This window comes from Stegodyphus dumicola, chromosome 11, assembly GCF_044657685.1.
Source record: "Stegodyphus dumicola isolate Sdum_Otavi_A_Nest chromosome 11, ASM4465768v1".
Taxonomy (NCBI): domain Eukaryota; kingdom Metazoa; phylum Arthropoda; class Arachnida; order Araneae; family Eresidae; genus Stegodyphus; species Stegodyphus dumicola.
This window is the reverse complement of record NC_140778.1, coordinates 97896179-97915359: the sequence shown is the minus strand read 5'-3', so window position 1 is coordinate 97915359 and position 19181 is coordinate 97896179.

Here is a 19181-nt window from a genome sequence, read left to right as displayed (position 1 = left end):
ATAACTGTAATACCCCGAAAGGAGTACTAGTAGCCTCAACACTCGTCGACTTATCGAGAATGGTTATTCCTGTGAGAGTTGCCAATGTAACTGAGAAGGCGAGAGTTATTAAGAAAGGCGACGTGGTTGCAGCATGTACTCCAGTAACCAGCGTTGAAAGAAAGAGCAACATCCCAGAACCCGTGTCCTCAGAGAGCATTACATCGGAGTTATTGCAGAATGCGCAATTAAATGATGAAGAGAAGAATGCTGCCGATCGCGTCATTAAAGATCTTCAAGTTGTTTTCTCCCGCTCGTCTTCTGACGTGGGTCGAACTAGTTTGACGCAACATAGAATCGATACAGGCAACATCCATATCACCCGATCAAGCAACATCCAAGACGCCTACCGTTTGCTAAACAGGAAGAGGTACGAACACTTTTAAAGGATATGGAAGAAAGCGATGTTATCGAGCCTTCAGCAAGTCCATGGGCATCTCCCATCGTTCTTGTCAGAACGAAAGACGGCTCAACAAGATTTTGCGTTGACTATAGCCGGTTGACTGAGGTTACGAAGAAAGACAGTTACCCTCTTCCTAGAATTGACGACATTTTGGACACTCTTTCTGGAAGCAAGTGGTTCTCAACACTTGATTTAAAGAGTGGGTATTGGCAGGTAGAAATACACCCTGATGACCGAGAAAAGACGGCATTTACTACGGGACAAGGGCTTTGGCAATTCAAGGTGATGCCGTTTGGACTGTGTAATGCGCCGGCAACATTCGAACGTCTTATGGAGACTGTTTTGAAAGGCCTTTCGTACGAAGCCTGCCTGATATACCTGGACGACATCATCATCGTCGGAAAGAGTTTTGAAGAACATTTAGAAAATTTTAGGAAGGTGCTTCAGAAACTGAAAGAAGCCAATCTGAAGCTGAGTCCCGCTAAATGCAAATTGTTCCGAAAGGAAGTGACTTATCTGGGACATGTCATCTCTGCAGAAGGTGTACACACGGATCCTCAAAAAGTATCAGCGGTTAAATCCTGGACACGTCCCGAAAATGTCCGTCAGCTGAGAAGCTTCCTAGGGCTGTGCACCTACTATAGGAGATTCGTGAAGGACTTTTCTTCCATCGCAAGACCCCTTCACAAGCTGACAGAGAGCAAGCAAACGTTCTTGTGGACAAAAGAATGCGAGGATGCATTTAACAACTTAAAGGAAGCTTTAACATCTGCTCCAATCCTGACGTATCATCAGCTCGACAGACCATTTATTCTCGACACGGACGCGAGCAATGAAAGTGTCGGTGCGGTTTTGTCCCAAGAAATAGACGGCCAAGAACGTGTTGTAGCGTACTGGAGCAAGTGCCTGACTAAACCGGAGAGGAATTACTGTGTCACCACCCAGGCAGCATGCATTCGTAAATTGAACGAGAAAAATACGTGCAATTTACGAATGGCCTTTCGTATAAAAAACGTTCAAGTTGAACGTAAAAATATCATAAAAAGTGTCCAGTGGCAATTACTATATATTTACGTATATTTTTACGTTATACAATACGTAAATTTTACGTAAAATTTAGGTATATTTACGCGAGAGACTGCTGTTCATTCGAAACTTTTACGTATAATATACGTAATTTTCAGGGATTTGCGTATATTTTTAGTAAAAATTTACGTATATTTATCGCATATAGGTAAATCTCAATTTTTTGCTTCACGTATTACGCATATATTTAGTAAAAATTTACGTAAATTTCCCCGATTTTTTACTGTATATAAACGTATATATTAGGTAAAAATTAAGGTAGATATTCCCCGTACTTTACGGTACAAAAACGTATATATTTGATAGAAATTAACGTACATATTTCCCGTATTTTACGGTACAAAAACGTATATATTTGATAGAAATTAACGTATATATTTCCCGTATATTACGGTACAAAAACGTATATATTTGGTAGTAATTAACCTAAATCTTCCCTATGTTTTCTTTGCATATGCGAATGACTGGTAAAAATTTAATCCGATGTCTTCTCCACTTTACTTTGTATAAATGCATTTTTGGTAAAAAATTTGCATAAATCTCCAGTTACCTTTTCACTGCATTTTTCGTAAAATGTACTTATTTTAATCTCATATTTGTTATATAAATCTATGCAAAAACTTTCTGCATGCTATGATTAAAAGGTAAAATGTCATTTTTATAACAAATTCTTACATATCTGCCTTTTAGTTATGTACAGCAATATGGAATATATATAACTGGAAAATTTAAATGCACTAATAAATGCCAAAAGAAAAAATTAAATTTCTATTAAAAAATTATGTAACACTTAAAGGCTGAAAATCACTTTTAATATTTCATTTCAAAGTGACTACAAAATATGCAATAAATATCGTAAACATCAATTCTGTTTTAAATCAATTAATGCTATCGTTCATTTACATTTTTGTTTACTAAATTCATTTCATAAATTTAAATTTAGTAAACAACTGTAGCAAACAGTTGTTTACTAAATAACACTTCAAATAAATTATTTGCTTTTCCGAAGGACATTTTCTTATGCCATGTAAATGAACAATAGCATTAATTGATTTAAAACATAGAACTCAGGTTTACAAAATTTATTGCATATTTTGTAGTCACTTTGAAATGAAATATTAAGTGATTTTCAGCCTTTAAGTGTTACATAATTTTTGATTAGAAATTAATTTTTTTGCATTTAAATTTTCCAGTTATATATATTCCATATTGCTGTACATAACTAAAAGGTGGATATGTAAAAATTTGATATCAAATTAACATTTTATCTTTTAATCATAATATGAAGAACATTTTTGCATAGATTTATATAAAAAATATGAGATTAAAATAAGCACATTTTATGAAAAATGCAGTAAATAGGTAATTGGAGATTTATGCAAATTTTTTACCAAAAATGTGCACTTATACACAGTAAAGAGAAGACATCGGACTAAATTTTTACCAGTTATTCACATATGCAAAGAAAACATAGGGAAGATTTAAGTAAATTATTATCAAATATATAAGTTTTTATACCGTAAAATACAAGGAATATCTACGTTAATTTCTATCTAAAGTACAATATAGTTAATTACCAAATTCAGTAAACATCATACATTTAGATTATTTGAATGTGCTAAATTTTATATTCTTTATTAAATAAATGAAAAATTCCCACATATTAATTTATGATCCACATGAAGCTTTTTACCTCTACCATATCATGCAGCTATTTTAAAATATATACTCTCATATAAAAGCCACAGAATTTTTTTACCAATATTAATATGGTATAAATCATTTCTTCTAAAAACAGCCCAAAAATTTCTGAATTTGATACCCAAAACATAATTCTACGTAACTGTTAATGTATGCATTTGCTTGCATATACTTAAAATGAATTATACACACAAAAACTTAACGTAATATAATAACTTTAATAAATTCTTAATTAGCAGGATGATTTGATTAAGGCAAAATATGAAAGAAATCTACCTGATGTAATAGTTGTAAAAGATATATTTAAAAAAAGCTAATACTGTTTACCTTACACATGGCAGAAATTGAGTAAACTGTATGCAGCTGGATTATTTATTAGGAATAGAAGTTAGATCAAAGTACCAGTTCTGGAAGACTTTAACAATTTGGGTGCAAAGAAACATCTCAATTTAAAAAAAGAATAAAAGCTAATAGAATTTTATAACTTTTACAATCTAGTACAAATATTAGACACATACACAACACTAAACGCCATTATTTACTTGCATATTTTAATTCTTTGTGTACTTTACTTCTTAATTTTTCAGGATATGATTTAGAAACAGAGTTATGGTTAAAAAAATATTGCTGAAACTGATAAGTCCTTTGAATTATATACTATAGTGCAAAGAGAGATGGAATATAGGACTAAATATGATAAATCAGATTACAATAACATTAAACAAATAACATGAAAAACTGAAAAAAGAAATTTTATTTGAAATTATTTTTTAACTCATGGAAAGACAGACAGTATTTCCAACTTATTAAATTCAATTACATCTTACCTTTGTCAAACCAATATTGGTACTTTTCCATTTTGCCGGTGCAAGCGATAAAGTCGCCCAAAATGGTACAACCGATGCCAAACAGATTATCCTCGCTGGTAACCTTTTACGTTTCATTTTCAAAACACGTTGCAGCTATTTCTATCAGATTGAATGTTTCTTTCAATACTGGGATACAATTACATCGAATTTTTACCAGATAGTTTAATTTTATGTCCTAAGGCCATTCGTGGTAATTAAATCGATTAGGATGCAATCACACCCTCACCCAAAATTATAGAAAAGGCAAAATCAAGGGTTAAATTCATCAATTCTAATGAGAACGCACTAGCAAAGTAAAGCACTGCGATTTTACATAATTTCTGAGTAAGCTATTCATACGAAATGAAATAATTCTTGCATTTAAACTTGTATTCCAAATTAAGATTTAACTTGAAATTAATGTAGATAATTACTGAGAGAATTAGCGTAGTTTAACATGAGATGAGATCACTTGAGGTCACGTGATATGAAACGGCGAATCAGAATGTTGTACCATGAAAGCATAGTATATTCTTAAATTAATCTCTTTTTGCAAATACAAATTAATGTCTTTCTACAAATTCATTGTCTTTATTTATTATCATTTTACAAAATTTTAAACGATATTAAAATGTTTATGCTTTTAAAATAAAAATTTCTTAGAACTAACATTTCTTAAAATTTTTTATGTGTATACTGTGTGTTGTCGCCAATAAAGTCTGCTTGACAAGATTTGCGCCGGCGAAACAGAAAAGTATCCTGATATTTTTAATTTTCATAAATTAACTATTTTAGGGAGGCTTCGTAGCACAGTGGCTAGTGTATCACGCAGCAGCACCAGAGGTCCGGCGTTTGATTCCCAGGCCAGGCAAAGTTGAAATAGCCTTTCATCCCTTGAGTGGGTCGATAAAATTAGTACCAAGTTCCATTTGGGACTTAATACCAGGGGGCCTGAACAAGCTGACCACTTATGCAAAAACACCACAGAGCTCACTATCTAGAAAGTAGATATCAAGGCATTGCCAGCCATGGCTCTCTAAGGGCTGTTTGTGCCATCCAGTTTAGTTTTAAGTTTTACTATTTTAGTAACATAAAAATACATCTGTAACAGGTTTGGTTTAGGTTTATTTGATTACTGCAAAGCACAATAGGGCTATCTGCCTAAGGTGAGGAATGCCTTCGTGAAGGACTTTCTAAGGGAAACTGGCTCGTATACATGTTACACATGGGTAAAACCACGGAAACGGCCATGCAGCCAGACCGTTTGCGGGATTCGAACGTCGAACCGAACTACCAGTGTTCAGCGACTTTACCGCTGGGCCGTTGGCGAGCCTTCTATTACACAGGACCTGTGTGTGCAGGATCACCTTCGAAATTAAGAGAGTTGTATTTAAAATCGGTTCTAAACTAAAGCTGCTTTCTTGCCCAATTTTATACTATTGAAAATACCGGTAATTGTCAAAATTATTCGTATTCAATATGTGTACGATTATTAATGAGCTGCCAAATCGCAGTTAACCATCTAATATACTACATTCAACGTTATTATTTTTCTTTTTGAATGTCAGGTTTTCATTATTTCTGCCAATATATCTGTAACAGGACATAAATATTGAGTTAATGTAGAATAGAAAATTACCTTGCAACATATCCAATACGACTTAGTGGCAGTACTTCATTCTCTAGAAAAAAAACATTTTAAATTATTATACTTAAATAAAAAATTCATATTTGTTACAGCAAAACATCATTAACACAATAAACCAGAGTTGAATGCAAATCTAGTTTAACTCCATTCTTGAAAACTAGTTTATTACTTTCAATTTAATTTAAAAATAATAAAAAAATAAGGTACGTATTACGATGACTACCTAGATATCTCCCCTAAACTGGCAATCCTTGTAGGTTATACAGGTTAACCCTAACGTAGGTTATAGAGGGCACTAAAATAGAAAGTATTAATCCCACACTAGGGACTCTAACATTTAGTGGGAACAGTTTGAAAAGTGAAACGGATATTTATAGTGAACCAATGCAAAACAAAAACAATAGTCCTTTAGGGACAAAGCCCATTTGGAATAATAAATAAATTAACAACTTTTAGCTATTTTTTCTTCTTGTAAAAAATAGACATACAGAATATTTTTAGAAAATAACAGTACTTTAAGCATGCATTTTCCACATATTTAACGCAATTCATTCTAGCTCTGTTACAATACTGGCAAAGGTACTCCTCTGTTATTAGGACGGGATTCAGAAATGTACAATGAAACCTCGAGATAGAGGAAAGTATAAGCAAAATACGAGCATTGACTCGAGTAACGAGCAATGAGCCAGGCTATTGGTATGGGTGGTGCCATTTCATTATCCGGCTCAACTCAAGGAATCCCCTCGTCAGATCATTCAGTGTTCTTTTATATATGTGTTTGTGCACTTGCAAGTTAATTGTTTTGACATTTAACGTGAAAATAATTATTTCAAGATGCCTCGCAAGAAGATTGTTTCCTCGGATAGTGCTGCAAAGAAAAATAAGAAGACCATGGCCGTCAATATCAAGAAAGAAATTATAGATAAACATAAGCATAGTGACGGAATTGGCGAAGACTTGCAGCCTTTCAACATCGAAAATCTACACTATTCTGAAGAAGCAGGAAGAAATTAAGAAACTTGATTTAGCCAAAGGAATTATCGTTGTTTCTAAGCACCATAAAAGTACTCCTAAATGTTGAGAAGCTGTTGTTGGTGTGGATTAATGAGGAGTTAAAAGGTTGGTAAGAAAGTTAAACTATGGTTATATTATTTACCAGTGTTATTTATTAGGAAAAATTGATTTGATATTAAAATGTTGATATATTTTGGGGTGTGGAATGGGTTAACTGAATTTCCATTATTTTCAATGGGGAAGCTCGTTTCTAGATACGAGAAATTTGCTATACCAGTTGAATGCTGGAACGAATTAAACTCGTATCTCAAAGTTCCACTGTAGATATGTAAGCATGTGTATATGCATGTATGCGCATATATGTGTATGAATATACACATACATACATAAAGAATATACACATGCACACACGAGCACCTACATTTAAAAATGCATGCATATAAACACACATTTCTGAATCTGGTCCTGATAACAGAAGAATACCTACATGAATCATAGGATTTACATTAATCAGTTTTATTAGAATTCTTAAATGCAGAGAATTTCATCTTCACTATCCGAAAATTCAGTTTCATTTCCAGATGAAACTATATCAGGACAATCTCATTTATATTATTTCCCTCTAAGAACTGAACATTTTTAAAACCTTTTCTATTCCATGGAAAACTAATGCTACATTAAACATATATTTTCTAAATCTGAAAATTTTAAGTTAGCTTAGAAACTGTAATCATTCTTAAAAAAGTTTGATTTATGCAGATGTTAGATCAATAAAATTACTTTCCTGTGAAAAAGTAATATGGCGTTGAACAACATGATTTAACACATCAAGATATACTAAGTGAAAATTCCTGAAATGTTTTATTTCTTGGTATCTCACTGTGCAAGAATTATATAAATAAGACTACCTCCCTTTTTAAAAAAAAAATGTTTAGTAAATACTATGAAGAAAATTGGTTACATTATTTACAGTTCATAATTAATAGAAAATAAATCATTTCTTAGTTTATCAGAATTTATTTTTATCACATTTATAAACAGTACTAATTTAAACAAACATACCATTATGATTTCAATAATTATGAAATAGAAAATCCAAATCTGCATCTTTGATGGTCTAGTAGATTGGACGTCTCGTTTACTACAATTCAGCAGGGTGCTGACTGCCCAGACTGTAATATATATATATATATATATAAATTTACAAGGGAAAAAGCAACAAAAATATAAACAATTTCTTGGTTTTATATAAGCATTTCTGCACATTTACAATTTTAATTTTTTTAACTATCTAGTTATATCAAAATACATGATTTAGTAAAATATAATTCAAATAATTTAAGGTATTTTAGATCAAATACTAATTTTTCAATAAATTGTTTCATGCAAGTCTAATAGTCAACATATCTATCAAGTTTTGACTTCGAAAATTATGTTTAGAGCTGCAGTAATAGTAATAAATTTATTCAAAACTGAAAGTAAAGCATTCTTACTTTAACTATTATTTTCTTTCTTTTTTTTAATCTTTTAAAACAACAAAATCAAACAAACAAAAAAGAAATGCATTCATGAAAGGACTTAGGACTTACTTATTATTCATGAAAGGATATATTTCAGTAATTACAAGTGCATGAAAATTCAGTAGATTTGGAACAAAGTACCTGTGTTTCTATTGCATAAAATTTCCTGTTTTAATAGCACAATATCTTTGAGTTAAAGATTATATATTAAAGCAAATTTATAAAACTAAATTCAAAAATAATGAATTAAATTATTTTTAGGGAAAACACTAAGCAAATAAAAAAATTTTGAATTTCATAAATAAATGAAAGTTACATGCTTTATTTTTTGGCATAAGGTAGATAATATTTCCAGAACAGATTTCTGAACAATTAGTCATGTTAATATTGCCTTCCTTTTTCCATTAAAAGCTATTTCCTGCTTAATTACAGTATGCTTTAAGATAAATATTAAAACGTTTGAGTAAAAATAATATAACTATAAAAAGGTGAGACACATACAAACAGGAGTGACACAAACAGTAAGAAACAGACTAGTGCAAAATTTTTTCAATTTATTGATTTGGTATTCTATGTCATTAACAGTACCAAATCCTGAAAATTAATCATTAGGCACGTACACAAAAGAACAACACATGGAAAATCACATTCCCTACACAGACGCTATTTATAAAATTTTATATAAGTGAAGAAAGTACGAGTATTAAACACTGAAAATATAAAATATTCACTTACTTTTTTCAAATAATTAGTAACATCGATGGATTCAGTCACAAACGCCAATCCACGAACAAACAGTATTCTTTGCGACTTTACCATTCTTTTCGACCGCCATTGCTGACTTCACAAATATCCCGCCACAACCGGAAGTAGAAAGTGTCTGCTTTGCCATTGGTCAGTGAACAAGAATTGAAACGCTTTTTTTTTCTTTATAATTAAACATATTAAGAAAGCCTCTAAATTAGCATATGAAATACACTTACTTTAGCATTATATAAATTTATATTCACAACATCTCTGTATTAAGGTAATAATTCAATTTTTCTACGAAAAATAGAAATGTCTGTGTATGCGCATGCTGAGTGTATAAACGTAAATCCGGTTAATTTTTATGTTAGCGTAAAATTAACTATGCAAATTTTGAGTTCATTTAACTGGACCCTTGTACTTATTCTGTAGATCTCCATATTAAGAATGTCTTTAACTGTTTCAGGAAAAATATAAAATGTAATATAATTTTTTATTTACATTATTTATTTATTTTTCACTTATATAAAAATTATTAAAATCGCTATATCATTTTCCCCGTACATTAAACAAAATTAAAAAATGTTAGCCTCATGTGATTTTTATAACAAAGATCAAAGGAATTGAAATATATGCAAAATATCAGGAGTCAGCTTGCAATTTCGTAGAGTTATTATTATTATTATTAAATAAAAATATTAGTATATCTTTGATTATTAAACTATTGTTCAAGAAGTTAAACATTTCCAAGCATCTTCTGCTCTACTTATTATTCTATTCCTCGACATGAAAGATTTGCTAGATTATTCCAATTTAATTGCCCACATTTGATAAATTATATAAGGCGAGTATTGTACCAAACTCAGTAAGTACACAAATTTAATATACAGGTTATTCCAGTTAAATGGGCAATAGGATTTTCATAAAAGAAATTAAATTATGTAAATCAATGTAAGTGTTGATATGAATAAAAATAACAAATTTGATATAAGAAAATACATAAGTTATTTTGAAATCGTTCAATTAAGAAAATATAATTTTTTGCAAAAATGCACGTAAAAATTTAGCTCACATGTTAAAATTCATAGAAAAATTTTACCCTCATATATGAATGCCCCTTTTTTCATGTTCGTGGAAAAGGAAAACAAAGTGAAATGCCAAAAATGCACTAAATATTTTGAATTAATAAACTTCATTTTCAATCTTTTTAGACTTCGTATAATATCCGTAAAAGTGACGAATGAAATATACCATAAAGGCAGTAGTTTCTTTCAGAACATTCGGATTCGTATAATATGCGTAAAAGTGACGAATAAAATATACCATTATGGCGGTAGTTTTTTCAGTACATTCGGATTCGTATAATTTTCGTAAAAATAACGTATGGAAAATAACAATAAAGAGTCAACAGTAACTTCAGCCTTTTTCATTCGTATAAATTTCGTAAAAATAACGTGCAAAAAATACCATACCCTTATTTCACCAAAATTATACGTATATTTTTGGAGACGTGCTGCCTGTGCAGGAAAGAGTTGCTCGCCATAGTCAAAGCTGTAGAACATTTCCATCATTATCTATACGGCAGAAAATTCCTCCTCTGCACGGACCATGCCTCATTAGCCTGGCTTTTAAATTTCAAGAATCTTGAGGGTCAAATAGCCAGGTGGATACAGAGACTCCAAGAATATGACATCACTATCCGTCATCGAAAGAGATCATCACACGGGAACGCCGACGCCCTGTCTAGAAGACCTTGCCCAGAAAGCTGCCGATATTGTTCCAGGGTGGAAGCGAAATACGAGCTGCTGACTCCGGTCGCAAGACAAATTACAACATCAACATCGGCTGATCGAGACTCGTGGAGTGATGATGAAGTCAGGAAAGACCAGCTGGAAGACCGTGACATTAAACCCATACTTGATTTAATAGAGTCATCAAACAGAAAACCTACATGGCAGGACATTTCTATCTGTAGTCCTACAACAAAACAATACTGGGCACTCTGGGATTCACTTCACTTTCGAAACGGCGTCTTATACCGGAAATTCGAGTCGGATGATGGGAAGACGCTCCGATGGCAACTGATACTTCCAAGATCCCGGATTCCTGATGTCCTCAAAGAACTACATAAGAGCCCTACAGGAGGTCACTTTGGAATTATGAAGACCTTACAGAGAGTTCGTGAGCGCTTTTACTGGAATAATGCAAAAAATGACGTGCAAAAGTGGTGCCGATCTTGCGATGCCTGTGCAGGTCGGAAAGGACCTTTCTTTCTTTCCACCGACAGCGAGGCAGCCGGTCCACTGGGTAGTTAGCATATCGGCCAGGTAGCCCCGCTGACGGAAATAACTTGAACAAAAGACACACTTATAAATACATATTGTGCTCAAGACGACTGCTGGGGGCAGTGCAAACAAATGCTGGACGAAGACGATAGTGCATGATGGAAGAAGGGTGCATTGCGGGCGTGAAGAACAATTCCAGTTACATATTTACAGAGTAATGGATAGGTGGTTACAAATACTAAAAGTAATAAGAAGTAAAATACTAGAAACTAAAACAATGCATAAAATAAAAAAAAAAGGAAAACAGTGGAAACAATATATAAAATAAGGCAAAATACATAGTTCAAGGTTCATAATTCAAGGTTTACAGTTCAAGAAGATAAATATATACAGGGAATAAGAAAAGCCGAATAAGCTAACTTAAGATAAAATTAGTTCGCTACAGGTACAGAGCATACAGGGGCTGTGCTGGTGACGAGGATGGTGGCTGAGAATTACTCCAGCCTGTCTGAGATTATGCGTGCAATGTTTATGCAATCGCATATGCGTTTCAATGCATTGCGATTTTTTGAAGTAGCTTCGGCCCATGCATGGATGTGGTTTGCTACTGGTTGCCTAAGATGATATTTAGCGGTCTCTCTGCAAGCGAACAGATAGTGGTCCGGATCTCCTACCATCCCGCATGAGCAATGCTCGTTTTCGCGTCGTCTGAAGCGATGCAGGTAAGTCATGAAGGGACCATGTCCTGTTAGATACTGAGTGAAGTGAGACGAGCCAGATTTTAGAAGCCGGCAGACTTTTGGAAAAAGTCTGTAAACTCTTCTGCCGGTGGTTTCTGTCTCCCACAGATGTTGCCAACGTTTGAGTAATTCTCTCTCGAGCTCAGCTTTTAAGAACGAACCCGGGAGAGGCACGTCAAGTGTGCGAACGTGGGGGTCAGTTGCTGCTCTTTTGGCTATTGCATCTGCAATTTCATTACCCAGTATTCCAGTGTGGGCAGGTACCCACTGGAGTTCAGGCCTATAGTATTTAGGTGTTCTTAGTAAGAGTTTTTGTATGGCCCTGACGAGTGGATTTTTACTACATTTGCCTTGGATTGCCTGGAGGCTAGAGGCTGAGTCTGAATATATACTGGAATAGTTATTTTCCAGTGCGTAGACAAGTGCAGCTTTTAATGCAATCAGTTCAGCCTGAAAAACTGAGTTGTGGTGCTTAAGCTTTCTTTCTTAGGTCTTTAAGATCTGGTTCCCAAGTAGAACACAGTATCCGCTACCGGTGCCACATTCTCCTTTGGAACCATCGGTGTAGATTGCAGTGGCGTTGAACCACGTTGGTGACCTGCAGTTAATCGAGATATTGAATTCGGCCGGGTAGCAAGGTGGCTCGGGAATGCTTTGCTCATAGTCAGTATAAACATAAGTCCTATCCCATAAACTTATTGTCTCTTTGAGTCGGAGCACTCGCACTATTGCACTCTCGCGCTGAGCTAAGAGATGCAGAGGCGGTAGTCCTGAAATCACGTTTAGAGCATTAGTGGGCGAGGTTTTATATCCGCGGGTAATGCTCAGGAGGAATGATCTTTGTGCTGAGCGTAGCAGATTCTCCATTTTAGTAGTGATCGTTATGCCCCACATGGAGGCTCCATGTAGTGCAATACGTTCAGCAACTACAGAGTACCACGTCTTAAGCATCCTCGAAGAAACTCCCCATGTTGGTGCTGCTGTTCTGAGCATGGAATGAAATATCCTGTGAAGTCGTGCCTTGACCTCCTTTAAATGTGGCATCCAAGTCCATGTGTCGTCAATTATAACTCCAAGGTACCTCAAGTTTCTGACAATTTTAATATTTTTCCCATGAAGGTTGATGCACGGGGTTCTTCGATGGCGCTTACCTGGACAGATAAGCATACCTTGGGTTTTTGAGTTGGCAATAGTTAACTTATGGTCATTGGCCCATTTGGCCATCTTGTCCATTGCTTGTTGTGCCCTAGTCTCATATGCGTTGCGGCTGTGCCCTTTGGTTACCAGCAAAAAGTCATCCGCATAAGCCAATATTTCCGTGTGAGGATCTGTGTTAAAGAGGGTTAGCGCTGTGTCCGCTACAAGATTCCAGAGCAGTGGACCCAGACAGGATCCTTGAGGACAGCCTCTATTGATGGAACGTGAGTGTACTCCTGCGTCCGTAGTGGCTTGTAAGCGGCGATCACTTAGGTAGCTGTAAATAAGGTCAAAGAGAATCTTAGGGCTACCCATGTCCTGTAATCTCTTCAGTACATCGGGCCACCACAACGAGTCGAAAGCGCCCTGTATATCCACAGAGATAATGAGACTATGTTGGTTATTTATTCTGTTATTTGCTATTAATTTTCGTAGGTGCTGCAGCGCGTGATCCACCGATTTGCCAGGAATGAAGCCGTATTGTTTGTCATTTATGCTTTGTCCAGACAGGATATAGTGCTTAAGTCTTTGAAGGACGACTCTTTCTAGTACTTTACCCAAGGCAGGAAGAAGGCAAATAGGCCGGTAAGACGTTGGTACATTAGGGTCTTTTTTCGCTTTGAGGAAGAGCACCACCTCACCAAGTTTCGTGCCGGCTGGGAAATATCTGTTGCGCCAACATGCAGTGATGTAGGCATGCAGTAACTCCGGATGCATACTGTTAATGGCTTGCAGAATGCCATTATCTATCCCATCAGGACCTGGTGCTTTATTGGTGTTTAACGCTTTAACAATGTCGCTTATTTCTTTGGCGTTAGGCAGTGGTTCAAAATCTGTTTTCTTGGTATTGTAATATTGCTCGACGCTGGCTCTGATATTTCTTTGTGCGGGATTATCTGTGTCTGCGTTATCAGGTCTAAAGATATTGTCCAGAATATGCGCAACTACTTCTGTGCTAGTTGCTGCTCCGTGGCTTATTGTGACAGTAAGATAAGGTAAACATCTTGTCATGTAAGATAAGGTAAACATCTTGTCTTGTAGGTGTAAACATCTTGTCATGTGCAATACGGAAGACAGTTCCGAACTTATTCGCAGTGTTGGTACAGTACTCTTTCCAGGATGAAAACTTCGCTTTTGCAATCTGTCTTTTGTAAGCAGCTCTGTGCTTTCGAAAAATTAGCGAGTGTGTCTCTCTTTCTAAGGAATCCTTGCATGCTTGCATTTCGCGCCTTAGGGCACGGACTTTGCTTCGTTCAGCAGTCAGCGTGGTGCTCCACCAAGGAGTGCATTTCGGGGCTGCGTAATGTTTCCTTTTCAAGACTTTTTCGCACACTGAGAGCAGTGTTTGCATAAGATCTTCATGCGTGGCGTCGATGTCTTTACTACTGTTGCAATTGTTACATTGTGCCACGAGACTTTCAATATGGGTTGAAAGTGCATCTTTAAATTTGTTTAGGTTTGCAGTTAATAACAAAACTTTTGCCTTAGTATATGGCTCTACAATTGCATTGCTTTTATTTCTGAGAATGCATATTTTTATAGTTATTATATTCAGGCTCACCCCAAACCCAATACGGTAATTTAAGTAAAGTGTCCGTGAATATCTGTAGGTCGATGTCGAAGAATATAAAGCCGTAGATGGGAACACAGAGAATTTCTGAAGACTGCGTAGACGCATTGTATTTTAATATTAAATAAACAAATCTTGTACTCTATATATAGAAAGTATTGCCCGCTTATTGCATACCAGTTTTCTCGTCCGCCTATACGGTATAAAAGTTTGTCTCTTTCTTGCTCAGGACACATTTAGTTTCTAAGTTGTTTTACTTTTTTGAATGAAACTGCATTGCTTCTTAGATGTAAAGCGGTGGTTTTGTAATGTCTTGGTGTGGAGAAAATGTTTTTCCGTGATTACTAATTTTATGTAACATATATCCGAACTTGTTGGAAAGGTGAGTACCGACATTTCTCCTTTTAGTGTTACATGTGTGAACTTATAAGAAACTTCCGAAATTCTTATCTAAGGAAATTTTTATCAAAAATATGGGTAAACCAGACCGGCTTCATGAAGTAAAAATTTCAGCAATTTGAACGTTTTATTGCGAAACGTTCTTTCCCGGAGGACATTGCACCAAGCTCCAGTTTTTTATTGTTCCATTTACGGGGATTAAGAAGGCTAATGAGCACGTAACCCAGTGAACCAGCTGTTGTGTCGATGGCGAAAAGGAAGAAGGCAGACAATAAATTGCTATAAAAGTTGCTTAATTTTGAACTCTCCACTCCCACGATTTAGACTCCGTGCTTGTGCTTCCTTGCATATTGACGCTGAAAAATTAAACTGTGTAGATTATAGATGATGGGATGAACATAAATCTGAATAAAATTACATGAAAGAGGGAAGCCGAATAAACAGTGAAAGATTCCTTGGGAGATGTGTTGCAAACGGCCTACTTCCGTTTACTAGCGTATTTTTGACATGTTCGCTGACATTGAATTTACAGATGAAACTCCTACTAAATTTCTTTAAGAATGCTTTACTATTCCCAAATTCAGGATCCCGGTGCAGTTATTTATTGCATAATTCAGCAAACTTTAATTTTTTATGCAAAATTTTAAGTGGCAGAGCGAGCAGGAATTGTGTAGAAAATTGATGTAGTTTTATTCCGGGATAAAATTTTCTTACAAAGTGAAATAGCTAGTACTATTACACTTTCCAGTTTCCTCCTCTCGTATTGCAGTTTTAAAGCATTATTTTTATTCCTTCCCATTTCAACTAAAACTGTCAGTGAAATTCAGTCACTAAACATTGTGGTCGAGCGGAAACAAATAAGAAAAGCTACCTTCAATATCGATGCAGTGGTGAATAGGAAAAATTTGACAGAAGCAAAGATTTAGAAATAAAATATTTAGGAATGAGATTACTATGAACGAGTGCTACTTCAACGAGTGTTTCGTAAAGTTAATTTAAAATAAAAACTCGGATGCAAATTTAAAGGTTCAAATCCCGCGAACGGGCTGGCTGCATGGTCGTTTTCGTGGTTTTCCCCATGTGTAACGTGCTACGAGCCAGTTAGCCTTAGAATGTCCTCCACGTAGGCATCCCTCCCTTTAGGCAGATAGCTCTCGTGTGCTTTGCCATAATTGAATAATCCAATCCAATCCAATCTGAGAGCAAATTTGAGAGCAAAATGTTGGAAACGGCTGCTTCGGACAGATGATTACGGATGATCTGCTCGGAGGATTCGTCAGAAGGAGAGAGGCTTGTGACTCGATTAGTTTTAATTGTTATCATTTTTTTTCTTTTCTGCGAACAAAACGGGGAAATCCATTTTTATGTCTATGTATAAATTAGAGTAATGTAACATTTCCACTTGTGTGAAATATCGAAAAAGATCTCGACATTGAATGATCCGTGCTCCGATTATTTCAACTGTAACGTGCACATTCTAACCTAGTGGGTTGCAATATATTGAATCTCGAGAAAATAGAGTCCGCGATTTTATTTTTCGTTAAGTACGGATACCAAAATTTTGAAAGCAAAACGAAAGTCGCATTTAGGGTACAGAAATAGCTCAGTCGTATTTAGGGTGCAGATTTAGAATAAAATCGCATTTAGGTTACTGATATTAGTCGCCCAGATATAGCTCAGAAGATTGAAAACGAAAGTTTTAAAAGTGACGAAGTCAGTACGTTGTTTAAACAAATTCAGGACAAAATTCGCACGTTTAACAAACTCAAGAATAAATTTCGAATTCGTTGCTAAATGATAATACGCTTCAAGATGAATATTCCGAAGAACTTTCGAAAGTGGAAGAATACCGAGACAAATTCTGTTTAATTCGTTTCGCTGTTGAAAAAATGCAAAGAAGGGAAATTCGGCTACGGAAGGAACAAAAAGCGAGCAAAAAGGGAAATTCAAACTTCCGAAACTAGAATTGAGGAAATTTAGTGGAGAATCGAAAGACATTCTTGCCTTTTAATCCAATTTTGAAACAATTTCAGAAAGATGATGCTATTGTGGATTAAGACCAATCTCAATATCTGTTACAATGTGTGGTAGTAGATCTTAAAACGGCAAGATTGGTGACATGTTTTCCGCCAACTAATGAAAACTATTCAAAGATAATTGCACAACTTAAAGATAGCTTAGTGAGAGATTAACTTTTGGTTCAGATTTATGTACGGGATCCATTTTCCATGGTAACGAAAAATGCTGCTGGTCGGATTAAATGAGATTTAGCTGAACTTTATGAACCTCGAAAGCTCAAAGGTAGAACTAAGGAAGTATTTGCTGAATTTTTGGAGCCACTTGTTGAGTCTTGCTTACCAGAAACTGTTCAATGGATGATACTTCGTCCCAGCAAGATAGTGCGCGCTCTTTGGATAAACGTTTGTGCTTTCTTCGAAACCAAGTGCAAAGGGAGGAAAGGATTAAGCTCGCACGTAACCGGGTCGGGAACTTCCCTTTCTGCTCATTCACGTCCACATTCTGATGTTCCCTATTGCTCTACAGCTGCTGCCTTCGTAAATTATCAAGGCAATACAGGTAGGCGGAATTTAGGTTGTATTTTTTGTTAGAAATCCCACAATTCTGCCGAATGTTTTTGTGCTCGCAAAATGTGTTTAGAAGATAAACTAAAGCCTTTGGTGCAAACGCCTGTCTATTTTCGCTGCTTACGAGTTGGACATAGCTCACAGGCCTTCAGAAAAAAAGTAAAATGTTTAACATGTGTATAAATTTCACTATACCAATATGTGCTCTAATAGCGAAACTGTAAAGCGAAATGAAACTGAAGGTACTGTTTTTTCAAGGAATGCATTGTCTAATCAGCCAACTGTTAATAATGATGTGTATTTGCAAACATTTGATTTAAAAATAGTTTTCGAAGGTACACAACTTACAGTTCGTACGATTTTCGACAGTAGTTCACATAATCTTATCTTTCAGAAAGGGTCATCACGTTTTTGCAACTGCGTCCCAAATCGAAACAAACCATTCTTGGGGAGAGAGAGACAAGTCCTAATTGCCATTTAGTGTTTGATGTTCATTTAATAAATTTTGAGGGAACGTATGAACATAACTTTGAAGTACTTACTCATAAGAAAATATGCGAATCTGTTCCAAAAATAGTTGATCACAATACCCTAAATTAAAAAGTAGAAATATCACCTTGTCTGATTTGCAAGCTAAGGAATATAACATTGAATTACTTTTAGGAGCAGATGCCATCGGGGACATTATTGCTGGCAGCTCTCTGAAACTGAACTCGAGTGTGTCTGTAGTGGCGACTGAATTCGGATACACTGTGATTGGTAAAGTAAACAGCTTATCTGAAGAACCTACTTCAGCTACTATTCTAGCATTACTGGAAAATAATTTGTTCAACAATATAGTGTCGTTGCATTCCTCTAATCTTGTGTAACCAAACTCTGGAATTTAGATGCCATTGGCATAACAGACCCAACCGAAGATGTTAAACTAGAACTTGCTCACACCAACACAGTTAAGCAATTCAAAGAGATATTAAATTTTCTTTCCGATGGCCGATATGAATTGCCACCATCCTTTAAATTTGAAATTCTGTTACCTAACAATAAGTCTATGACCTTTAAAAGTCACAAAAGAATGTGTCGACGAATTAATGAGAAAATCAGTTAGATGAATATAAGGTAGTTTTTGAAGCAACGGGAAGATCTAAAAGTAATAGAAAAGAATTTAGTATGCTTGATTTTTTTCGTAATTTATTTTAACAGAATGTTGCTTAGTAAGATTTTGTCCAGGTTTATTATTTGTCATGATTCTAGATTTGGAGGATGAAATTTCAAGTTTAATTTTCTTGCATTCTTGCTGGAATATGGCTATTATTTCTTGACAATTTCTTCGAAGGATTAAATGGGACCTTCCACTCATAACAAATGCGACATCATCGGCGAAAGCAGTAATTTTAGCAAA